This window comes from Schistocerca cancellata, chromosome 6 (genome assembly GCF_023864275.1).
Source record: "Schistocerca cancellata isolate TAMUIC-IGC-003103 chromosome 6, iqSchCanc2.1, whole genome shotgun sequence".
Lineage (NCBI taxonomy): Eukaryota > Metazoa > Arthropoda > Insecta > Orthoptera > Acrididae > Schistocerca > Schistocerca cancellata.
The window spans coordinates 487075467-487102013 of NC_064631.1; the positions used below are offsets into that span (position 1 = coordinate 487075467).

General features: G+C 41.8%; 1 protein-coding gene across 2 annotated transcripts in view; it reads left to right on the forward strand.

Moving 5' to 3' along the window:
• Positions 1 to 21911: 21911 nt before the first annotated feature.
• LOC126190758 (structural maintenance of chromosomes protein 6) overlaps positions 21912 to 26547 on the forward strand; it is a 221183-nt gene continuing 216547 nt past the window's right edge. Inside the window, exon 1 of one of the 2 annotated variants that reach the window (XM_049931273.1) lies at positions 21912 to 22098. The gene's annotated coding sequence lies outside the window, so the exon portion shown is untranslated. The other variant, XM_049931274.1, reaches the window with a different exon arrangement.

Here is a 26547-nt window from a genome sequence, read left to right on the forward strand (position 1 = left end):
GGATAGATTTGACAGTGTCTAGCAAGAAAATTAGGATTGTGTCAGTATATTCGCATTGTGAAGGGACAGATCAAGATAAGATGGATAGTTTTTATGAGGCACTCAGTGATGTAGTTGTTAGAGGAAAGGACAAGGACAGTGTTCTGCTCATGGGTGATTTTAACGCCAGGATTGGAAATCGAACAGAAGGGTATGAAAAGGTTATGGGTAAATTTGGAGAGGATATGGAGGCCAACAGGAACGGGAAACAACTCTTGGATTTCTGTGCCAGTATGGGCTTAGTAATCACAAACTCCTTTTTTAAACATAAGAACATTCACCGGTATACCTGGGAAGGCAGGGGAACCAGATCTGTCATTGACTATATAATAACAGATCAGGAAATCAGGAAGGCTGTGAGGGACACACGTGTATTCAGGGGATTCTTTGATGACACTGATCATTATTTAATCTGCAGTGAAATTGGGATTGTGAGGCCGAAAGTGCAGGAGGTCAGATCCATATGTAGGAGGATAAGAGTGGAGAAACTTCAGGATAAGGAAATCAGGCACAAGTACATAACAGCGATCTCAGAAAGGTACCAGTTAGTTGAATGTAGTCAATTACAGTCATTGGAAAAGGAATGGACAAGGTACAGGGACACAGTACTAGAAGTGGCTAAAGAATGTCTTGGAACAGTAGTGTGCAAAAGTAGGATGAAGCAAACAGCTTGGTGGAATGATACAGTCAAGGCAGCCTGTAAAAGGAAAAAGAAGGCGTATCAAAAATGGCTACACACCAGAACCCAGGTAGACAGAGAAAGTTATGTTGAAGAAAGAAACAAAGCCAAACAGATAATTGCAGCATCCAAGAAGAAATCGTGGGAAGACTTTGGAAACAGGTAGGAGACTATGGGTCAAGCTGCTGGAAAACCATTCTGGAGTGTAATTAGCAGTCTTCGAAAGGGAGGTAAGAAGGAAATGACAAGTATTTCGGACAGGTCAGGAAAACTGCTGGTGAATCCTGTGGATGCCTTGGGCAGATGGAGGGAATATTTTGAAGAGTTGCTCAATGTAGGTGAAAATGAGATCACTAATGTTTCAGATTTCGAGGTAGAATGGGATAGGAATGATGGTGGAAATAGGATCACATTTGAGGAAGTGGAAAAAATGGTCAATAGATTGTGTAAGTAGGCTGTTTATGTTTTCTTATTGGCAACGTTACGTAGCGCTCTGTGTGCTAGTTTGCATTGTTGTCTGCCATTGTAGTGTTAGGCAGCGGCAGCTGGATGTGAACAGCGCGTAGCGTTACACAGTTGGAGGTGAGCCGCCAGCAGTGGTGGATGTGGGGAGAGAGATGGCGGAAGTTTTGAAATTGAACTGCTATATATATTATGATTATTAAGGTAAATACAGTGTTTGTTCTCTATTAAAATCTTTCATTTGCTAACTATCCCTATCAGTAGTTAGTGACTTCCGTAGTTTGAATCTTTTATTTAGCTGGCAGTAGTGGCGCTCGCTGTATTGCAGTAGTTCGAGTAACGAAGATTTTTGTGAGGTAAGTGATTTCTGAAAGGTATAGTTTAATGTTACTCAGGGCCATTCTTTTGCAGGGATCTTTGATAGTCAGATTGCGTTGCGCTAAAAATATTGTATGTCAGTTTAAGCACAGTCGTGTATAAATTGTTCTAAGGGGACGTTTCAATTGCAGTGCAATAAAGCGGCTGGGGTGGATGAAATTAAGTCGGAACTCATCAAATACAGTGAAATGTCAGTTCTTAAATGGCTACACAGGATAATTGAAATGGCCTGGGAGTCGGGACAGGTTCCATCAGACTGGACAAAAGCAGTCATCACACCAATCTTTAAACATGGAAACAGAAAAGATTGTAACAACTACAGAGGGATCTCTTTAATCAGCGTTGTGGGTAAAATCTTCTCAGGTATTGTTGAAAGGAAAGTGCGAGTATTAGTTGAGGACCAATTGGATGAAAATCAGTGTGGGTTTAGGCCTCTTAGAGGTTGTCAGGACCAGATCTTTAGCTTACGGCAAATAATGGAGAAGTGTTATGAGTGGAACAGGGAATTGTATCTGTGCTTTATGGATCTAGAAAAGGCATATGACCGGGTTCCTAGGAGGAAGTTATTGTCTGTTCTACAAGATTATGGAATAGGAGGCAAACTTTTGCAAGCAATTAAAGGTCTTTACATGGATAGTCAGGCAGCAGTTAGAGTTGACGGTAAATTGAGTTCATGGTTCAGAGTAGTTTCAGGGGTAAGACAAGGCTGCAACCTGTCTCCACTGTTGTTCATATTATTTATGGATCATATGTTGAAAACAATAGACTGGATGGGTGAGATTAAGATATGTGAACGCAAAATAAGCAGTCTTGCATATGCGGACGACTTAGTTGTGATGGCAGATTCGATTGAAAGTTTGCAAAGTAATATTTCAGAGCTAGATCAGAAATGTAAGGACTATGGTATGAAGATTAGCATCTCCAAAACGAAAGTAATGTCAGTGGGAAAGAAATATAAACGGATTGAGTGCCAAATAGGAGGAACAAAGTTAGAACAGGTGGACGGTTTCAAGTACTTAGGATGCATATTCTGACAGGATGGCAACATAGTGAAAGAACTGGAAGCGAGGTGTAGCAAAGCTAATGCAGTGAGCGCTCAGCTACGATCTACTCTCTTCTGCAAGAAGGAAGTCAGTACCAAGACTAAGTTATCTGTGCACCGTTCAATCTTTCGACCAACTTTGTTGTATGGGAGCGAAAGCTGGGTGGATTCAGGTTACCTTATCAACAAGGTTGAGGTTACGGATATGAAAGTAGCTAGGATGATTGCAGGTACTAGTAGATGGGAACAATGGCAGGAGGGTGTCCACAATGAGGAAATCAAAGAAAAACTGGGAATGAACTCTATAGATGTAGCAGTCAGGGCGAACAGGCTTAGATGGTGAGGTCATGTTACACGCATGGGAGAAGCAAGGTTGCCCAAGAGACTCATGGATTCAGCAGTAGAGGGTAGGAGGAGTCGGGGCAGACCGAGGAGAAGGTACCTGGATTCGGTTAAGAATGATTTTGAAGTAATAGGTTTAACATCAGAAGAGGCACCAATGTTAGCACTGAATAGGGGATCATGGAGGAACTGTATAAGGGGGGCTATGCTCCAGACTGAACGCTGAAAGGCATAATCAGTCTTAAATGATGATGATGATGATGATGATGAATCTACTCTGTTGAAGTGTCTTTTAGTGCATCTGCAGAAAGCATAACTCCAAATTCGGTGCAGAGTAAATATAATAATTCGTCTTATTTAAACTGAGGTTAAAATGGAAGAGTGAAAATATTTGCTTCTAAATGAGTCCTGAGACGGCGTGGAAAATAAGGACGGTTGAAGAGTTCACACAAATGTGTATATAAAAATGTTCGTTAAAAATGTTAGTGCAAATTTTGGCTCTCACGTAAGTCTCAGGGAAGATTTCCACACTTGGAGCGTTAGTACACTGTTCCACACCCGGGCATTACTTATAGTTTTTGAATTAATATTCACTGAGACATGAGTACAGTTTATACTAGGAAACAAAAATTAGGCGATTATTATAGCAAAACCATTTTTCATGACACAGTTCAATCACTATTTATTGGCGTCGTCCTTTTCTTTCACACAGTGAAATTAGCATTGGTGAGACGGACAGGTTTATTTTAATAATAATTTGACTCTGAGCCCCCAATAGCAGTAATGCAGGCTGCTATAATTGAATGTTACTCAATCAACTCGAACAGAACCACAAGTTCCACTGTCCTCTTTGTTCTAGCAGTTTTGGCATGAAATCACAGATCGCCAAATGTTGACTTACGCCGATGTATCCCTCGTAATTCGTACTCACACAAATAATCATAGCACTTCCAGTTCATCAAATATATGTTTGCACACTTCCCCTATTAAACAATACTCTTTGTCGAAATAAATCTGTGCGAAAAATTCTTACTGAAACAACCACATGGACCACCCACAAGTGGGGCTCGCTCGCCATCCCGCCCTCAAACGACTGACCAACGACTGCCCAACGACTAACCCTGGCCAATAATATAAAGGATGGGGCCCCTCCACGCCCGCACCAACGTGGTGACCAAACCAAAAGTTCTACTGTCACCTCCATAAGCATGTTAGTTTATGAATCAGGCGTCACAGGATGCAGGCTGTGATGTTATCCATGCGTCTGGGTAAGATTACTCATTAACATGGTCCATCAGGAGATAGAAGTGGTCGAAAACGATTGAAGGATAGCGGTTGTAAGGGCAGAGGAAAAAAAGTGCCAAGGCCAGCGCCAAGGGAAAAAAACCTCTGCGACAGTAGGACGGGTAGTAAGGGCAGTAGCGGCTTGCTAGCTGCGACAGAGCATGCAAGGTGAGGGAAGGTTAGTGTGAGGTATCGTGCATCGTTACCTATGTGCTGCGCGGTCGTTAGCTGGGTCAGTCCGGGTGCTGCGGCTGGGCTCGCTTGTAGTCTCCTGGGCCGGCCGCAGTGCCTTCCTCCCTGTAACATAAGAGTTCGTCACGTCAACGCATGCGTTGCTGTTAGGCCCTCTGCTGCGTGTTGTCGTCGGTGACATGGCGCAGCTTCATCAGGCTGGTGCAGAACGGCGGCGATCGGCTACCGTTCGGCGTCCTCCTCTACTGCACGCCGCAGCCCTTCCGTAATGAAGCTTCCATGAGCTCCGCTTGTTCGGAGAGCTGCGGCAGTTCAGCGTCAGAGGAAGTGTTACCATTCGCTCGCGCTTGTGCGATAAAGGCTGCCCTTTTGGCTTCTCGATCCCTTGCGGGGCCCGCTCCCGCAGCAGTCGGCGTTGCCGCCGGTTCAGCTGGGGCGGCGGTTTCCTTCTTTGCACCCCTCACCTGCGGTGCTGCTGGGGCAACCGCTGGGACAGGCGCGCGAACGTCCTTCTGCGAGGTCGCAGGAGTGTTCGCAGGTACGACTGCGCTGGGGCCTTGGGCGAAGACTGCACGCAGTTGCCTCAAGGCCTCCTCCTTCTCTGCAGCCACGGCGGCTGCGAAGGCAGCCCTCTCCGCCGCCATGACGGCTTTGAGGGCTGCTGTGGCCTTCTTCACGGCAGTGCCGAGTTCGAGGTCACACTTCTTCACGGGAGAGCGAGCTGCGTCCTGGGTGCCCGTTTCCGAGCGGTCGTCCCTGCCCCTGGCAGGTGGATGTGCTACTGCGCCGTCCCTCAGCTCCGCCGGGCTGTTTTGCGCCCTACGCCGTTTCCGACGTCGTCTTCGCTTCTGCCGCTGCGTCGGTACGGCCGCGGCCGCCTCGCCGCCCCCGGCACGGTTGCGGCTTGAGAAGGCTGCACAACCGTGCCAACTGGCGAAGTGCGGGCCGCCACACTGGACACAAGTCGGCAGAACGTTGCTGCCGCGGTCGCAGGCGCGGCTGTCGTGCTCGCCTGAGCACTTGACGCACCGCGCCGCGTTGCGGCAATACTTCGCAACATGGCCCTCGCCCTGGCACCTGAAGCACTGGGGCAGAGGGTCCATGGCGGTCGGGAGAGCCTCTGTCGTCACCGGGAAGCCCAGCAGCTTCTGCAAGTCGAAGATGTCGCTCCCGCCGTCGACCGTTTGCACGGTCACGGCATAGAGCGGCGCCCTCTTCCTGTTGGTCCGGTTGTGCAACCTTGCGGTTGCACAACCAAACCCAGCTCGCAGCAGCCCTTCCCGGACCGCTGCCTCGTCACAGCACCAAGGTAACCCCCTGAGGAGTGCCTTGGTCGTCTTCATCCTTCCGACGGAAGGTGCCTTATCACGCGTCGGCGGCGCGTCGACGACGTGGTCGGCCACTGCGACCTTGATCGCCCTGTGGTCGGCCACGTTTGCAGCTCGAACGCATATCAGCGAGTCTGTATCGACAGACTCGTAGACCACCTCGTTCCGAGCGCAATTCGTGATGGTGTCGAACAGCGCTGTCCACCCGCCTTTGCACTTGACGTACAAAGGGGGAACAGGCCGCGACTCGTCTTCACGGGAGTTCCTCGCATGGTCGGCAGACTCAGTGAGTTGCACAACCGAAGGACCCTTCGTAGCGGCAGGTTTCCTCTGCGCACCCTTCTATCCCATGCTGCGAGGCGCGGAACACGACAATTTGCACGCGTTGTCAGAACAACGCACGACAATCTGCTCTCCGCGGCGCCCACAGCACAGAGAACCTCTTCACGAGCTCTCAACGGCCGAGTAGTAACCCTGGCCAAAATGGCCGCTCGCTTATATAGGCTCGGGTGTTTACCCCCTGGTTATGCAAGTATCAATCTCACCAGTTAAGGTTACAAATTCTGACACATACGTCCCTCAACAGAAATGGAACCTTGCTAAAAAGTACATCTTATTTACTATGTTACATTAATTTCTAGGAGTATTCTATCGCCCATAAATCAAGTTTTAGTTTCTGCAAAATTTCGCCACTTAGCGCAGATTTGTTTGTTTAAATTTGTTCTGCAAAGTCTTAACATAGAGCTGCATATAGCACTGTTTTTAGACGTAATCTATAGCGACCTACACATTGCGCTGCTCGAAATCTTCATATCTAAAATAATTTATTAATTATGGGCGATAAATGTTAATAATAATAGCAAGTTAAGTGTATACTATAACTTAACTAGTTTAATATACGTGTGATGCCACCCAAAATATTATATAGTGCCATTCTTTAAGTCATGAATTTTCTATTAAATTTTATAAACAATTTCCCATCACACTTCGTTTATTGCTCTTTACGAGCTTAATTATTTATGAATCTTAACATATGACTACAGCACTCGATCCGCTATGGCGAGACGTTTTTAATGAGGGCTTGCTCATCCCTGTAAGTTGTTACTTACTATTTTTATTAATCTTTCAGTATTCGTGTTATTAAACAATTTTCGGGTTACTATAAGTTTTGCGTCTCGTGACTTAAAATAAAGATCGATCTTTCAGAAGGTGCATATTGCTGACCACAATCCACCGCCGCATCGCTCTTCACCGTAAGTTACGTAGTTTTCGCATAATGCGTGAAAAACCAAACAATGCCCAACCTGCGGGCCACGTGTCCACGACGGAGGCATCCCGCCGACATATTGCAAATCTCGGGCGGCAGCGCTACGCGCTTCAGAGAATGGCGCACCATTTCGCGCGCTCGCTCTCCACAAAGAAACCCTTGTATACTAGACCCATCAATCTAGAAACGGGGGTTTGTACCGTCACAGTCCTTACGGCACTGTGGGTAGCATCCAGCACATCACACAACCACTTTGGAGGTTTACTTTTGAAAATATGTTATAAATATTGGAAAGATAGCAGGAGTTGTCTTGTGACAGCCAGAGCGAGAGCACCAGCAGCAGCGAGTACTGTTTGTATAAAGCGTTTATTTTGCATTTTGTTTACGACCTTCCACTAAGGAAGGGATTCTATTTGTGTTTATCTGCTCTGCATAGTAACTAACAGTTCTTGATAAAACTTTACGTAGTTTTCGTGTTAGATTTCTTAGTGTTTTCTTGATCGTTTAGAACAGAAAGCGCCCTAAAACCGTCTTTGTTTGTTTGTTTCGTTAGCCACTAGTCACTTGAATCAGCAGTTGTCTTGTGACAGCCAGAGCGAGAGCACCAGCAGCAGCGAGTACTGTTTGTATAAAGCGTTTTTGTACTTATTTGCTGCGCTTAGCTTTTAAATAGTTTTTCTGGGAAAACCTAGCGTAGTTTTCGCGTCTCGTATTTCAGTGAGTGTTTCTTGATTATCAGAGTAGCTCATCAGAAGATTATCTTGGGAATTTGTCACCGTATAGGGTAGGGTAAACATAGTCATGTGTAGGGACTGTGGTTGTTGTGAGCGGACGCAAGGAGAATTGGCCACTCTTCGGGGGCAGGTGGAGGCTTTGTCTGTTAGGCTCATCGAGGCGCAGGCGTCGGCTCGTAGTGGCGTTGGGGCAACTGTGGTGAGACCTATGCCTACTTCGGTGGCCTTGGAATCACATGGAACCCCTGATGTCGCTGCGTCTTCCGGCAGTGAGCATCTTACCGGTCAGCCATCACTCCAGGGTGAATGGCGGACAGTGGTGGGCTCGCGCGTGCCTGGCCGAAAGGCGAAGGTGGGATCTGGCCGCGTGGCAGCTGCCTTACCCCTTTCCAACAGGTACGGGGTGCTTCCTAGTGGTGATGACATCGTTTCCGAGCCACCACAGGATGCCTCGCCTGTTGGGCCAGTGGCCGATTCTCCGGCAAGGTCCCGACAGTCACAGAGGGCGGGCCTATTAGTTATAGGGAGCTCCAACGTTAGGCGGGTTATGGAGCCCCTCAGGAAAATAGCGGGTAGGTCGGGGAAGAATGCCAGTGTGCACTCGGTGTGCTTGCCGGGGGGTCTCGTCCGTAATGTGGAGGAGGCCCTTCCGGCAGCTATTGAACGCACTGGGTGTGACCGGCTGCAGATAGTAGCACATGTCAGAATGAATGACGCCTGCCGCTTGGGTTCTGAGGCCATCCTTGGTTCCTTCCGGCGGCTGGCTGATTTGGTGAAGACAACCAGCATCGCACGCGGAGTGCAAGCTGAGCTTAATATCTGCAGCATAGTGCCCAGAGTCGATCACGGTCCTCTGGTTTGGAGCCGTGTGGAGGGTCTAAACCAGAGGCTCAGACGACTCTGCGACTATAATGGTTGCAAATTCATCGACCTCCGTTATTGGGTGGAGAACTGTAGGGCCCCCCTAGACAGGTCAGGCGTGCACTACACACCGGAAGCAGCTACTAGGGTAGCAGAGTACGTGTGGCATGCACACGGGGGTTTTTTAGGTTAGAGGGACCCCCCCTTGGGCGAAACGATAAAATACCTGACGGCTTACCAGAGAGGACATTATCATCGTTGATAAAGAACGTCCGTCCTCAGAGACCAAAAACAGGAAAAGTTAACGTAATATTGGTAAACTGCAGGTGTATCCAGGGCAAGGTTCCTGAATTAGTATCTCTTATTGAAGGAAATAGTGCGCATATAGTATTAGGAACGGAAAGTTGGTTAAAACCGGAAGTGAACAGTAACGAAATCCTAGACACAGAATGGAATATATATCGCAAGGATAGGATAAACGCCAATGGTGGAGGAGTATTTATAGCAGTAAAGAATTCAATAATATCCAGTGAAGTTATTAGCGAATGCGAATGCGAAATAATCTGGGTTAAGCTAAGTATCAAAGGTGGGTCAGATATGATAGTCGGATGCTTCTATAGACCACCTGCATCAGCAACCGTAGTAGTTGAGCGCCTCAGAGAGAACCTGCAGAACGTCGTGAAGAAGCTTCGTGATCATACTATTGTAATAGGGGGAGACTTCAATCTACCAGGTATAGAATGGGATAGTCACACAATCAGAACTGGAGCCAGGGACAGAGACTCTTGTGACATTATCCTGACTGCCTTGTCCGAGAATTACTTCGAGCAGATAGTTAGAGAACCAACTCGTGAAGCTAACGTTTTAGACCTCATAGCAACAAATAGACCGGAACTTTTCGACTCCGTGAATGTAGAAGAGGGTATCAGTGATCATAAGTCAGTGGTTGCATCAATGACTACAAGTGTAATAAGAAATGCCAAGAAAGGAAGGAAAATATATTTGCTTAACAAGAGTGATAGGGCACAAATCGCAGAATATCTGAGTGACCACCATCAAACGTTCATTTCTGAGGAAGAGGATGTGGAACAAAAATGGAAAAAATTCAGAAACATCGTCCAGTACGCCTTAGATAAGTTCGTACCGACTAAGGTCCAAAGCGAGGGGAAAGATCCACCGTGGTATAACAATCATGTACGAAAGGTACTACGGAAACAAAGAAAGCTTCATCATAGGTTTAAGAGTAGTCGAATCATAGCTGATAAGGAAAAGCTGAACGAAGCGAAAAAGAGCGTAAAGAGAGCAATGAGAGAAGCATTCAACGAATTCGAACATAAAACATTGGCAAACAATCTAAACAAGAACCCTAAAAAGTTTTGGTCATATGTAAAATCGGTAAGCGGATCTAAATCCCCTATTCAGTCACTCGTTGACCACGATGGCACCGAAACAGAGGACGACCGAAGAAAGGCAGAAATACTGAATTCAGTGTTCCGAAACTGTTTCACTGCGGAAAATCGTAACACGGTCCCTGACTTCAGCCGTCGCACGGACGCCAAAATGGAAAATATTGAAATAAACTATATCGGAATTGAAAAACAACTGCTATCACTTAGTAGCGGAAAAGCATCCGGACCAGACGAGATACCCTTAAGATTCTACAGTGATTATGCTAAAGAACTTGCCCCCTTTCTATCAGCAATTTATCGTAGATCACTGGAAGAACGTAAAGTACCTAGCGACTGGAAGAAAGCGCAGGTCGTTCCCATTTTCAAGAAGGGTCATAAATCAGATGCGAATAATTATAGGCCTATTTCGCTTACGTCAATCTGTTGTAGAATAATGGAACATGTTTTGTGTTCTCGTATTATGACGTTCTTAGATAATACAAATCTCCTTCATCATAACCAACATGGATTCCGCAAACAGAGATCATGTGAAACGCAGCTCGCCCTATTTGCCCAAGAAATTCACAGTGCCGTAGACACTGGCGAGCAGATTGATGCCGTATTCCTGGACTTCAGGAAGGCATTTGATACGGTTCCGCACTTACGTTTAGTGAAAAAAATACGAGCTTACGGAATATCGGACCAGGTTTGTGATTGGATTCAGGATTTCCTAGAAGAAAGAACACAACATGTCATTCTTAACGGTTCAAAATCTGCAGATGTAGAGGTAATTTCGGGAGTACCGCAAGGAAGCGTGATAGGACCTTTATTGTTTACAATATACATAAATGACTTAGTTGACAACATCGGTAGCTCCGTGAGGCTATTTGCAGATGACACGGTTGTCTACAAGAAAGTAGCAACATCAGAAGACTCGTACGTACTCCAGGAAGACCTGCAGAGGATTAATGCATGGTGCGACAGCTGGCCGCTTTCCCTAAACGTAGATAAATGTAATATAATGCGCATACATAGGGGCAGAAATCCATTCCAGTACGATTATGCCATAGGTGGTAAATCATTGGAAGCGGTAACGACCGTAAAATACTTAGGAGTTACTATCCGGAGCGATCTGAAGTGGAATGATCACATAAAACAAATAGTGGGAAAAGCAGGCGCCAGGTTGAGATTCATAGGAAGAATTCTAAGAAAATGTGACTCATCGACGAAAGAAGTAGCTTACAAAACGCTTGTTCGTCCGATTCTTGAGTATTGCTCATCAGTATGGGACCCTTACCAGTTTGGATTAATAGAAGAGATAGACATGATCCAGCGAAAAGCAGCGCGATTCGTCATGGGGACATTTAGTCAGCGCGAGAGCGTTACGGAGATGCTGAACAAGCTCCAGTGGCGGACACTTCAAGCTTCAAGGAAGGCGTTACGCAATACGGAGAGGTTTATTATCGAAATTACGAGAGAGCACATTCCGGGAAGAGATGGGCAACATATTACTACCGCCCACATATATCTCGCGTAATGATCACAACGAAAAGATCCGAGAAATTAGAGCAAATACGGAGACTTACAAGCAGTCGTTCTTCCCACGCACAATTCGTGAATGGAACAGGGAAGGGGGGATCAGATAGTGGTACAATAAGTACCCTCCGCCACACACCGTAAGGTGGCTCGCGGAGTATAGATGTAGATGTAGATGTAATAGTCAGATGCCCGTCACAGTAATTTCACTTCTAGCTTCGCTTGGGCCAGGACTGCATCTCTAATGTGAGTATGGAATTTTTTAATAGTGCCAAAGTCACAGCTGTTCAGGTACTCAGTATTTGTGGTTGTTATTCGAAAGCTTTTCAAGAGCGAGTCTTCATTTACAAGTTCTGTGTCCATCATAAGTTTATCTGTGCCACTATGTTTCACGTAAAATCCACGTCAAATTCAAACGTTTATCCATTCTCTTTCTCTTATTGGATTACAGGCTCAGTTCTAAAGCCATAACCTGAATGACAACACCAATATCTCTATGAATCACCAGAGCTGATGCCATATTGGAAATCATCGCCATTGAACTCTGACAGCATGTACAGGAAAATGATGAAAGACCCCCCAGGATGCCACTAACATAGTATTTATTTAAGAATAAAGCAAAAATGAAACACCAATCGAACAAATGCATTAGCAGAGACATTAATTATGAACGTGTGGTAAGGTGTAGAAAAAGAAAACATTTTATCATTCAATTTTTTGCACAGCTTTTTTTTGTTTTGAGAGAGAGAGTCAGACTTTCGAGTATGTAGCAGGACGACGTTGTGTGATAGCGATGTATTCTATTGTATGAGTGAACAATACAAGGTTAAAGAATTAATAGAGCGTTTTTGTTTGTTGAGATAAAGGGAAGAGAAAAACGAAGAATATGGAATTTTTGTGATTACAACGGGCACCGGTTTCCCAGGTGTCCTCTGCTGCCTGCATCTTCACCTAGGCCAGCGAAGGCCGATCGTTAAACGTAATTAGGATAAGCACAAACAAACTTTTCAACAATGTAATATATATATATTAATATATTTTTATTCTTATGTTTAAATATATTACAAGCAGAATGTGGAAACAGCAGCACATTGAGCCACTGCCATATCAGTTGGCATGCTACTTGCTGTGGTGTCACTATTATTGTGAAACCTGGCTTCTCAATATTTTTCCAATCCATACATCACTTCAAACAATTCTGTTTTATTTAATTGTGATTGTAAGGAATTGCTGAACTATGTGAGAACCCTATCACACAGATAAAGTCTCTTATTTTACCATGTATCTAACTTTTCATGCAAATAAACAAACGATTCAAGACTAGTGTTGTTAAATGAAATGATGTGGAATGAGAACAGATCTATCTAGTGGCAGTTGCTGAAGCTTGTAGATGATGTGGATGACATCACATGAGAAGATTAAGCTATTTCGCCGTGTTGTTGTTGTTGTTGTTGTTGTGGTCTTCAGTCCTGAGACTGGTTTGATGCAGCTCTCCATGCTACTCTATACTGTGCAAGCTTCTTCATATCTCAGTACGTACTGCTGCCTACATCCTTCTGAATCTGTTTAGTGTGTTCATCTCTTGGTCTCCCCCTACGATTTTTACCCTCCACGCTGCCCTCCATTACTAAATTGGTGATCCCTTGATGCTTCAGAACATGTCCTACCAACTGATCCCTTCTTCTAGTCAAGTTGTGCCACAAACTCCTCTTCTCCCCAATCGTATTCAATACCTCCTCATTAGTTATGTGCTCTACCCACCTAATCTTCAGCATTCTTCTGTAGCACCACATTTCGAAAGCTTCTATTCTCTTCTTGTCCAAACTATTTATCGTCCATGTTTCACTTCCATACATGGCTACACTCCATACAAATACTTTCAGAAACGACTTCCTGACATTTAAATCTATACCCTATGTTGACAAATTTCTCTTCCCATTGCCAGTCTATAGTTTATATCCCCTCTACTTCGACCATCATCAGTTATTTTGCTCCTCATATAGCAAAACTCCTTTACTACTTTAAGTGTCTCATTTCCTAATCTAATTCCATCAGCATCACCCGACTTAATTCGACCACATTCGATTATCCAAGTTTTGCTTTTGTTGATGTTCATCTTATATCCTCCTTTCAACACACTTTCCATTCCATTCAACTGCTCTTCCAAGTCCTTTGCTGTCTTGGACAGTTTTACAATGTCATTGGTGAACCTTAAAGTTTTTATTTCTTCTCCATGGATTTTAATAGCAACTCCGAATTTTTCTTTTGTTTCCTTTACTGCTTGCTCCATATACAGATTGAATAACACCGGGGATAGGCTACAACACTGTCTCACTCCCTTCCCAACCACTGCTTCCCTTTCATGTCCCTCGACTCTTATAACTGCCATCTGGTTTCTGTACAAATTGTAAATAGCCTTTCTCTCCCTGTATTTTACCCCTGCCAGCTTCAGAGTTTGAAAGAGAGTATTCCAGTCAACATTGTCAAAAGCTTTCTCTAAGTCTACAAATGCTAGAAACATAGTTTTGCCTTTTCTTAATGTAGCTTCTAAGATAAGTCGTACGGTCAGTATTGCCTCACGTGTTCCCATATTTCTGCAGAATCCAAACTGATCTTCCCTTAGGTCGGCTTCTACCAGTTCTTCCATTCGTCTGTAAAGAATTCGCGTTAGTATTTTGCAGCTGTCTATTATTAAACTGATAGTTCGGTAATTTTCACATCTGTCACTGCCTGCTTTTTTTGGGATTAGAATTATTATATTCATCTTGAAGTCTGAGGGTATTTCGCCTGTCTCATACAGTTTGCTCACCAGATGGTTGAGTTTTTTCAGGACTGGCTCTCCCAAGGTTGTCAGTAGTTCTAATGGAATGTTGTCCACTCCGGGGGCCTTGTTGCGACTTAGGTCTTTCAGTGATTTGTCAAACTCATCATCAGTATCATATCTCCCATTTCATCTTCATCTACATCCACTTCGCTTTCCATAACATTGCCCTCAAGTACATCGACTTTGTATAGTCCCTCTAAATACTCCTTCCACCTTTCTGCTTTCCCTTCTTTGCTTAGAACTGGGTTCATACAAGTGGTTCTCTTTTCTCAAAAGGTCTCTTTAATTTTCTGTAGGCAATATGTATCTTACCCCTAGTGAGATAAGCCTCTACATCCTTACATTTGTACTCTAGCCATGCCTGCTTAGCCATTTTGCACTTCCTGTCGATCTCATTTTTTGAGACGTTTGTATTCCTTTTTGCCTGCTTCATTTACTGCATTTTTATATTTTCTCCTTTCATAAATTAAATTCAATATTTCTTCTGTCACCCAAGGATTTCTACTAGCCCTCGTCTTTTTACCTACTTGATCCTCTGTTGCATTCACTACTTCATGCCCCAAAGCTACCCATTCTTCTTCTACTGTATTTCTTTCGCCCATTCCTGTCAATTGTTCCCTTATGCTCTCCCTGAAACTCTGTACAACCTCCAGGTCCCATCTTCTTAAATTCCCACCTTTTTGCAGTTTCTTCAGTTTTAACCTACAGTTCATAACCAATAGATTGTGGTCAGAGTCCACATCTGCCCCTGGAAATGTCTTACGATTTAAAACCTGGTTCCTAAATCTTTGTCTTACCATTATATAATCTATCTGAAACATGTAGGTATCTCCAGGCTTCTTCCATGTATACAACCTTCTTTCATGATTCTTAAACCAAGTGTTAGCTATGATTAAGTTATGCTCTGTGCAAAATTCTACCAGATGGCTTCCTCTTTCATTTATTAACCCCCAATCCATATTCACCTACTACGTTTCCTTCTCTTCCTTTTCCTACTATCGAATTCCAGTCACCTATGAATATTAAATTTTCGTCTCCCTTCACTATCTGAATAATTTGTCTTATCTCATCATACATTTCTTCAATTCCATCGTCATCTGCAGAGGTAGTTGGCATATCGACTTTTGATGCTGTCATAGGCGTGGACATCGTGTCTATCTTGGCCACAATAATGTGTTCACTATATTGTTTGTAGTAGCTTACCCAAACCCCTATTTTTTATACATTATTAAACTTACTCCTGCATTACCCCTATTTGATTTTGTATTTATAACCGTGTATTCACCTGACTAAAAGTCTTGTTCCTCCTGCCACCGAACTTTGCTAATTCCCATTATATCTAACTTTAACCTATCCATTTCCCTTTTTAAATTTTCTAACCTACCTGCCCGATTAATGGATCTGACATTCCACGCTCCGATCCGTAGAACGCCAGTTTCTTTCTCCTGATAATGATGTCCTCTTGAGTAGTCCCCGCACGGAGATCCGAATGGGGGACTATTTTACCGCCAGAATATTTTACCCAAGAGGACGTCATTATCATTTATGCATACAATAAAGCTGCATGGCCTCCGGAAAAATTACAGCCATAGTTTCCCCTTGCTTTCAGCCATTCGCAGTACCATCACAACAAGGCAAAACAGCCTTGTAACACTAACCGAAACGGGTTAGTGTTACAAGGCCAGATCATTCAATCATCCAGCCTGTTGCCCCTGCAACTACTGAAAAAGCTGTTGCCCCTCTTCGGGAACCACACATTTGTCCGGCCTCTCAACAGATACCCCTCAATTGTGGTTGCACCTACGGTGCGGCTATCTGTATTGCTGAGGCATGCAAGCCTCCCCACCAACGGAAAGGTCTGTGGTTCATGTGGGGGATTTATCCATAGGTATGAATAATTTACAAGTGCATTACACCACCATCACTCAAGTAAGTCAACTTACATTTTGTAACACCCTCCTTGCACACTGATATTCCAAGTTATGAAAGTTAAAAGGCGATTGTTGTTAGGATATTGTGGTAAATAAGCAAGTTTTTTTGCATATTACATTACATTAATATTTGTTCAATAGATCATGAATACTACATTTCATAATGAAATGGAATGTATCAGTTTAATGTAAGTTTCATTATATTATAATTTTTTTCTTTTTTTTACAGGCACCATTTCATATCTAAAAGTTTATCTGAGTAGGAAGAGCTGTCATTCAGAAAATCTTTTAATTTATTTTTAAATGCTGGTTGATTATCTCTTAGATTTTTAATGCCATTTGGTAAATGACCAAAGATTTTTGTGGCAGCCTAATTCACCTCTTTCCATGTCAAAGTCAGATTTATTGCAGAATAGTGAAGATTGTCCTTCCTTCTATAGCTGTAGCTATGGACTTTGCAATTATTTTAAGTTGGGATATGTTACTGATACCGAGTTTCATAAGTGAAGGTATGAATTTGGAAGGTATTGTGATTATCCTGAGTTCCTTAAATAAACATCTGCAAGGTGATCTTGAGTGGGCTCCAGCAATTATTCTAATTACATGCTTTTGTGCAATGAATACTTTTTCTCCTAATAATGTATTACCCCCAAAATATGATGCCATGTGAAAGCAGTGTATGAAAATAGGCATAGTAGGCTAATTTGCTGATTTGTTTATTAATAAAATTTACAGTAACCCTAACAGCATAAGTAGCTGCACTTAAATGTTTCAGACCATCGATTTGTTTCTTCCAATTCAATTTCTCATTAATGCTCAAACCCAGAAATTTTGAATACTCTGCCTTAGCAACAGACTGCTGGTCAAAGTCTATATTTATCAATGGTGCTATGTCATTTATTGCACAGAACTGTATATACTGTGGTTTCTCAAAATTTAGTGAGACTCCATTTGCAGAGACCTGCTTAGTAATTTTTTGAAAGACATTATTTACAATTTCCTCACCTAATTCTTGTTTGTTTGGTATGATTAGTATACTTGTATCATCAGCAAAATGAACTAGCTTTGTGTTGTCATGAATATAGAGTCGCAAGTCACTAATATATATCTAAAATATTAAGGATGGAAATTGAACCCTATGGGACATCATTCTTGATACCTCCCCAGTTAGTGGATGCTGCTGATTTTTGCGGACCATTGGTGTTGTTAACTTCAACCTTCTGCATTCTTCCAGTTAAAAATGAAATAAACCATTTGTACATTGTTCCATTCATAGAAAAACACTTAAGGTTATCTAGAACAATTTCGTGATACACACAGTCAAAAGCATTTGAGAGATCACAAAAAATGCTAATGCGCGATGTTCAGTTACACATAGCATTTAATATTTGACCAGTGAAAGCATATGTAGCATTTTCTGTTGCAAAGCCTTTCTGAAATCGAATCTGCCATTTTGTTAGTACTTCATTTTTACAAATATGGTAAGCTACTCTTGAATACATCACTTTTTCAAGAATTTGGGCTAAAGCTGTCAGAAGTTGGATGGGTGGCAGCTTTAGTGTCAGATCATATAAACCATATGGAAAAATACTCTTCTGTCTGTAAGACGTCATTTGCCAAAACCTAATTCCATATATCAAACTGTTTTTGAGATACTTTATTCTTGTTTTATCATTTGCACATACGAGTGGAACTGAGTGCGCAACATACAATCAATTTTCTTGAGACTGGAGGTAAATGTAGATCTTCCAAGTTTAAAAAAGAGATTGGATATATTAGGTTTGTGCATGAGTTCGCTGCTTTTCTATTTTGCGTATTGGTATTCCTGTTTCTGTGGGTTTATTTAACGAATCATTTTTTATTTGTAGTTCACTGTTGTTATTTGAGTTCACCTGTTGTCATTTTGTCATTTGGAGATAGTGAGTGGAGTTGTGGACGTTAGAAATCGGATGGAGTGCTAGTACAGAAGTTGAAACATTTCCAAAATATTCTTCTGTTTGCGTTCAGTGGAGAGCTGACAACAGTAAAGGCAGCCAGAAACATTTGCGCTATGTAAAGGGATAATGCCATTGGCTAGAGCAAGGCAAGAAAATGGTTTTCTCGTTTTAAGGATGATAGTTTTGACGTTAGTGAGTCTCCACCCTCAGGAAGACATTCAGGGTTTGAAGAAAGTCGTTTAAACGCATTAATCTACAATAATCCATGTCGGTGTACTCGAGAACTGGCAAATGTTATGAACTATGATCATTGTACTATCATGTGAAATTTGCGTGCAATGGGGAGGTTCAAAACTCGGGTGTATAGGTACCACATGCTCTAAAGAAAGGGTTGGTTGAATGTAAACAAAACAGCAGTTCCTTGGACAAAGAACTGGGCACATCCGCCAAAGATAATGTTATGCTTCTGGTGAAACAGTGACGGTATGCTGGACTAGGAATTGCTTTGCAGAGGTGTAACCATCACCACTGACATTAGTGTCAAGAACTGAGACGTCTTACCGGCTCACTCCAAGAACAACGACCAGTAGGGCTGCGGAAAGTGATATTACTCCACGACAACGCCATCCTGCACTCTGCTAGACTGACAAAAACACTGTTTAAGAGTTGGATTGGGAAGTCACTCCACATCCACTTTATTTGACTAATCTTGTGCCCTCAGATTTTCACCTTCTCCGCTCTCTATCGAACAACCTTCAAGGAACTTTCGTTCCAGATGAAAATGCTCTCCGAACATGCCTCAAAACCATGTGATTTCCAAAGTTCCAAAAATTATCCCAGTGTTGGCAGGCTGTTATAAATAGTGAAGGAAAATTCCACATCCACTTTATTCGACTGATCTTGTGCCCTCAGATTTTCATCTTTTCCGCTCTCTATCGAACAACTTTCAAGGAACTTTCTTTCCAGATGAAAATGTGCTTCGAAGCCACGAGACTCAAGAGGGCCATAGACACGGGTTCACAGGTAGATGCCGTGTTTCTTTACTTCCGCAAGGCGTTCGATACAGTTCCTCACAGTCGTTTAATGAACAAAGTAAGAGCATATGGACTATCAGACCAATTGTGTGATTGGATTGAAGAGTTCATAGCTAACAGAACGCAGCATGTCATTCTCAATGGAGAGAAGTCTTCCGAAGTGAGAGTGATTTCGGGTGTGCAGCAGGGGAGTGTCATAGGACCGTTGCTATTCACAATATACATAAATGACCTTGTGGATGACATCGGAAGTTCACTGAGGCTTTTTGCAGATGATGCTGTGGTGTATCGAGACGTTGTAACAATGGAAAATTGTACTGAAATGCAGGAGGATCTGCAGCGAATTGACACATGGTGCAGGGAATGACAATTCAATCTCAATGTAGACAAGTGTAATGTGCTGCGAATATATAGAAGGATAGATCCCTTATCATTTAGCTACAAAATAGCAGGTCAGCAACTGGAAGCAGTTAATTCCATAAATTATCTCTGAGTATGCATTAGGAGTGATTTAAAATGGAATGATCATATAAAGTTGATCGTCGGTTCGTTACAGGATCATTTAGTAATCGCGAAAGCGTTACGGAGATGATAGATAAACTCCAGTGGAAGACTCTGCAGGAGAGACGCTCAGTAGCTCGGTACGGGCTTTTGTTAAAGTTTCGAGAACATACCTTCACTGAAGAGTCAAGCAGTATATTGCTCCCTCCTACCTATATCTCCCGAAGAGACCATGAGGATAAAATCAGAGAGATTAGAGCCCACACAGAGGCATTCCGACAATCCTTCTTTCCACGAACAATACGAGAACCGATAGAGGTACTCAGGGTACCCTCCGCCACACACCGTCAGGTGGCTTGCGGAGTATGGATGTAGATATTATTGATGACTAAAGTCTCTGTTATGTGTATCTGTTATGGGAAAGTGCTACGAACTTACGCAGCAATCTAAAAGATATAGATCTCATTTCAAGTTTATGAATATTTCAATACGTTAGTTACATTTCGCACCCAACCTAACATGCAATAAACGCAATCTCATAACGAACCCTATTTCTCATTGCAAAGTACGCGAGTTTCGTGCGTTACCTTACTTTATCTCGAAACATCACAGTATCTATTGCTATTAAGGAAGAGATAAGCAGTTCCTCATGGAGCTAACAAATCAGGCTGTGATATGCGAGAGAATCTATATTTTTTATTTCATTTTTTTTACCGAATTGACTCTTTAAAAACGATTGAGAAAGATTGCAGAGCACCGGGTAGGCGCATTACGTCCTGTTTTGTCTCGCTGGTTAACAAGTACTCCCTAATTGTGAGTTTCAGAGAATACTGGTTAACCCTCGAGAGGAAATTAGGATGACAAGCCTGCTGCTGGCTGCTGTTAAGTCCCTCACGAGCTATTTTAAAAGAAGTATTCGGCACAAAAAAAGATTTTCTTTCGTATCAAAGCCTGATTTGTCATCATCATGATGAACTGCATATCATTTGTCACAGTTATTTTAATATTTTAAGATTAAATAGGATACTGCACGAAAGTCGAATAGTTTTCAATGAAGAATAGGGATTGTTATGAGTTTGCATTTGGTGCATGTTAGGTTGCATGCTGTGTACGAAATGTAGTTAAAATACTGAATTACCATTTAAACAGTCTCGAGAAAATAGGCTGACGTAGTGCACTCAGTTCCAACCGCGCCCACAAACTATGAAACCAGAATAAAATATTCATAACATCCCTCGTAACTCATAAACCGTGTGAAATATGGATAGGAGATTTTACCAAATTATATCATGCAGAGAGGAGAGGGTTTTGTCATTGGTTAATATGCGAAAGTTCCTGATCTACCTTGATATGCAAGTAACTAGATATTTTTCAATAGAATAATGTAATTTTTAATGAGTATCGGTAGCTTACGTAAAGGAAATTGCTATCAGTTTTGCAATAACACAAATGAAGATTATCCGTGTTTATTTCTGTCACGAGTATCAGCTTTTTCATAAAATAATGACCAATCTCGCTTCAGCTGTTAGTTTCGTAATTCACTGTTTAGGAATTTCGTCGCAATTTCAACTACTGATACATTTGAATGTCAGTGAGAGGAATATTTGTAAACGCCGTTGTGTTTTGGCAACATAAGGAAATTTTAACACGGCAATAAAAATTAAGTATTACAACAACCTATGTAATACTCAGGCCTCGTAACTGCTGGCACTTCTTTGAAGACAGAAAAAGAAGTAGGAAGCCTAGTGAATATAAATGGTCACTTCTGTCGCAATTTGGGCGGAATTCTATGCACAGTGTATTTTTAATAATGGTTAGCTTGGACTGAACCTTGACAAAGGATTATATTAATGATTTTATTTCTATACCGAGCGAGATGACGCAGGGGTTAGCACTGTGGAATCGCATTCGGGAGGACGACGGTTCAATTCCGCCTACGGCCATCTTGATTTAGGTTTTTCCGTGATTTCCCTAAATCACTCCAGGCACATGCTGGGATGGTTCCTTTGAAAGGGCACGGCCGACTTCCTTCCCTAATCCGATGAGACCGATGATCTCGCAGTTTGGTTTCCTCCCCAAATCAACAACTTATTTCTATACCTCAATTACCTGAGGAATATGGAAAGTGTACTTCTTTGTTCACAATCACTGGTGTCTGGTGCACTCTGGTGTCCTTAACGCAAGTCAAAACCCGCTTTGTTTGACAACTTTCGTGTTTGTAGCAAAGTGTTTACTTTTTTGACCGCAAAATAACGTCTTAGACGAGTTGTTGTGAAATGGAGGGCTCGAGTACCGACGAGTTGTGTGTTGTGTGAGAAGCTCTAATCTTGCAATTAAAGGTCAGCTTTCTTATCTGAGACGATAGTAAATGTGTGTATGTGTGTCGCTGTGTTAATTTGAGTCTTACAATGTAAATGGAAAAAAAATGTTCGTACAGCACCAGAAGTTGTTTGAACTGGAACTATGCTTGTATTCGGTGTAGATCGCAATGCTTAGAAAGGTAATAGTTCCAGTGTACGAGAAGAAGCCCTTCGAGGCTGCCGATCCAGGAAGTTTGAATGTTCGAATGAAATTTGAACGTGAATGTACAAGTTCATGCCTGACAAAATTGATAATCGCCCTAGTGCAGTATACTTTTTTACGTTTGTGTACACCGTAACACATCATAATCAATGTTTTCTCCCTTATCGGCTTCGATGTTGTGAGAGAGGAAATCGGACTGGCTCAGACCGATAACCGAACAAAAGTATTTGGACCGAGGTTTCCAATTTGCCATACCGTGCGAAACTAATGGCGGTTTAGCCTGCCATGACCCTAAACCAACCTTACAAAACTGTCTGCACTGAAATATTCGAATTTCTTCTTATTTATTTTTTATCTACAGTAGCACGTAGTGCTCCTGATATTGAACATGGAAAAAACATTGGAGTTATACACAACCTTTTCCATAAATAATTGCTTCATGATATAAATCTATCATAATTCTAAATATACTCAATTTCTAATTGAACATGGTGCAGTAGGCTGTTTTACAAGACTATATATGCACTTGATGGAGGGTAATCAGTGTCACTGTAAATATGACTGTAAGAAATTTTAAAGAGACGTACAGTGATTTTCTTGCTCTGTAAGATTTTCTTAAAAAGTTTCAAACTTATGTAGATCTACCCTTCTGGCACTGTACTGTATTGATGTGAGTTAAGAAGTCATTTTTGTTCAGCCTGATATTGTGTTAGTATCACAGTTTCTTTGAAATTTTCTGCCTTACTCAGTTAAAAATACTGTAGACAATAGGAGTGCTTGCATGTATAGAAATATGGCTATGAATTTTATATTCAATGTTGTGATGAAATGAGATTAGCATGATGTCACTTCCATTCATTATTCTACTGACCCCCTTCTGTCAAAGTAGTGAATGATACTGAAGAGTTTCCTAAAATACACCTTAATTTAGGTGGGAATGTAAACATCTTAGGCACTCATAATTATTTCCCTGTTGGTGCAAGGTTTCATTGCTTGTAAGACCTAACAGCTTGTACTTAATTTGCCATTACCTTAACCATTACATTAATTTAAGGTCATCTTGTGGCCATGTTCCAAAGATTTCTTTTAACCAGTTACCACTGGTTTATGCTAATTGAAACTGTAAGTTTATGTAAATCCCTGTTCCAGTGAATATGAAAATTTGATATGACACTCACTCTGTCATTTGTAATTCGCTGTTTATCTTGTGCCCAATACTGATTTGTGACACATTTTACAGATTGCTGAAATTCCTCACCATCCTTGGCAATAAACAGAGCTACTGTATTATCATTAAATAAGAGTTCTCAGAACACTCACATGTAGACTCGACCATTCAGTTATAGAATGAACAGTAAGGGGTCCCATAACAGCTTCAAGGCACCTCATATTTGATTGTGCTCACATGTAATAGTATTTCAGTGTCTGCTTTGGACTTACAATAATATACCTCACAGTGGGAGTTCTTTCTGATTACTAAAGGAAGAATTGGGTCAAAGGAGCCGTCTGATTCCACCTGTCTGCTTTGACCCGTGATGTATGAGTGTTGTGTTGTGTGACGGAAGTCGTAGAGTTTATGAGCTGGTTGAGTGTTTGTAGTTCATGACGTAAGGTTTGGAAGTTTCTTCAGTGAGTTATCAATTAATTTTTGTTTGTTTATGTGCTTTGCATTCTTGTTAGTTGTTATTGGTTTGCTGTTTGTGGTGTGGTAAGATGTTTAATTTATTGTGTGGGTTGTTAGGTATGGATATGATGACGAAATATGAGAGCGCTATGTTGCAATTGGAGATGGGGGAGGACATGTTGCCCTTTATTAAATTCCTTCCGTTATTTGGACTAATCTCTGAGATTGTGAAGTGTAGTATTTGGCGTGAGAACATGAGGTGGACCAGACTTCCAGTGTCTCGGACCAGAGATGGGTACATGTGGCGGTGTCAGAGAGAGTGTGTGTGTGGGGGGGGGGGGGCTGCGGAGGCAAGTTTTTTTAATTTTAGGTTTTGTTTTAGGTATTGGTGTTTTGGTATCGTCAGCTGTGGTTGGCCTATATGGATCAAGAGACATGTCCAATGCCCGTAGGTTTTGTTAATGTAGCGGAATGTTGTAATTTTCTTCTTTTTTTTTTCATTTTGTGTGTTTTGGGATTATGGTGTGTTTTTTTTAATGTTATATTTAGCTTGTCCACACCCTAAAACTCCCAATTTCCCGCTGTTGTCCCGTTAGTTCGATTATATTTTTGGAGGGAGATGTTATTGTCTTATTTATGTGTACTTTTGTGTTTGTTGCCATGTAGGCCTATATGGAGGGATGTCATAGGTGCCATATTGGGGACACTTAGAATAGCCATTTCCGCAATCTGGCACCTATTCTAAGTGTCTCCAATATGGCACCTATGACATCCCTCCATATAGGCCTACATGGCAACAAACACAAAAGTACACATAAATAAAACAATAACATCTCCCTCCAAAAATATAATCAAACTAACGGGACAACAGCGGGAAATTGGGAGTTTTAGGGTGTGGACAAGCTAAATATAACAGTAAAAAAAGCAGTTGGGTGGAATCGGACACTTCAGTACTCCTAAAGAATTGATCCTCCTTTTGGGGAGGCCCCATATGCCATGATGTTCAGCTTTATCAAGAAGGCTTTTGTAAAATGTAAAAATTTCCGCGTTAATTGTTTATTTTTCATCAGATTCGGTGTGCAACTGAGGCATTTGTACATCATTGTCTTCACTGATTTTGCCATTTTGAATCCATGCTGGGACTCAGATAGCATATCATTCTTATCTGATCCTTTAACTCTGGATATATTTTAGAAAATACTGATGGGAATTTCTGTCAACTTATTAAAAGAGTTAATGTTTTCCTCATTGAAAAAAAGTTAGCCTATGTATTGTTTTCGTAGTTGGTTATCTTAGTACAGAATCATTTAAATTGATGTTTGGTATCCAGCTAGGTGGTCACTGAGTCCTGCTTTGAGTAGCTACTTTGATATGCTATGTATAATAATATTTGGTCAAAGGGTTTTCCGGAATGATGTGTTATTCTTGTGAGAGTGTTTACATAGTTATGGGTCTTTATGAGTTTGAAATTGCATCACTGTTCCCACTTATATTGAGGAAACAGATGTGGAAGTCTCCACGGATTACACTAGCATATGTAATACTAGATTTAGATATTTTGTTGAAGAACTGCTAAAGCCTCTTCATGGACAGGTTGAAGTTACCTATTGGGAACAATAGACAGTGATGGCTATAAGATTTACTCTGGCAATTTCTATTGCAGCTAGTTCAAAATCTTATTCTACTCAAAGTTCTCTGTACAGGGGTAAAGTAATAAATTCAATGTTATGTTTGATAAAGATAACTCTAACATGCTTGAAGCTTGTTTTAGAATAATATCTGCTGATTTAAAAGTTTGACAGTGAAAGAAGCTGAATTATTCCAGATTCAGGCCAGTATTCTGAGGTTCAATTATTGATATGCAGCCTATATCGGTTACTTCATTTTTATTGGAATTTCAAGTTCATTTGAATATGAACTAAACATTCAGGTGATACAGTTTTAGAATTGCAGCATTAATTCCCTGTTTGGTTTGAGTCATGTTCACAGTGTCAGTGACCTTTAGTTCTAGTTCTGCTCTTCATGGGATTTGTTTGCTTCTGAATTATTGGGATGTTGCTAGTTTGTAGGCATTGTTGCTCTTGTGGCTTCTTCTTCGACCAGCCCATCATGGGATCCAACTGCAGTTAAAAGAACTTCATTACAGGAAGACATTGAAGCAAATCAGAGGTGGGCTGCTAGGTATGTTACTTCCAGGTTTGATCAACATGCAAGTGTCACAGAAATGCTCTGTGAAGTCAAATGGGAGTCAGTGAAGGGAAGAATGAGTTCTGTTTGCAAAACACCATTGAGAAAATTTAGAGAACTATGTTTGTGACAAACTGCTGAATGCTTCAGCTGATACCAAAATATATCTTGCATAAGGGCTGCAAAGACAAGATTACAGAAATTAGGACTTGCATGGAAGCATACATTGTGAGTGGCCGGATGATAGTTTGTGAAGTATGTTTGTAAATTTAAATACTGATTTTAAAAGTTGACAGATATGAAGTTGATTAATTACACTCTCAAGTGCAAAAAATGCAATATACCAAAACATATATCCCATACAATACTGGTGGAGATACGTACAGCATCTGGCGTGTAGAAATTGTAGGCAAATTTCTGTCATGTTCTTGTTCAAAACTCTGTGAACAATCTG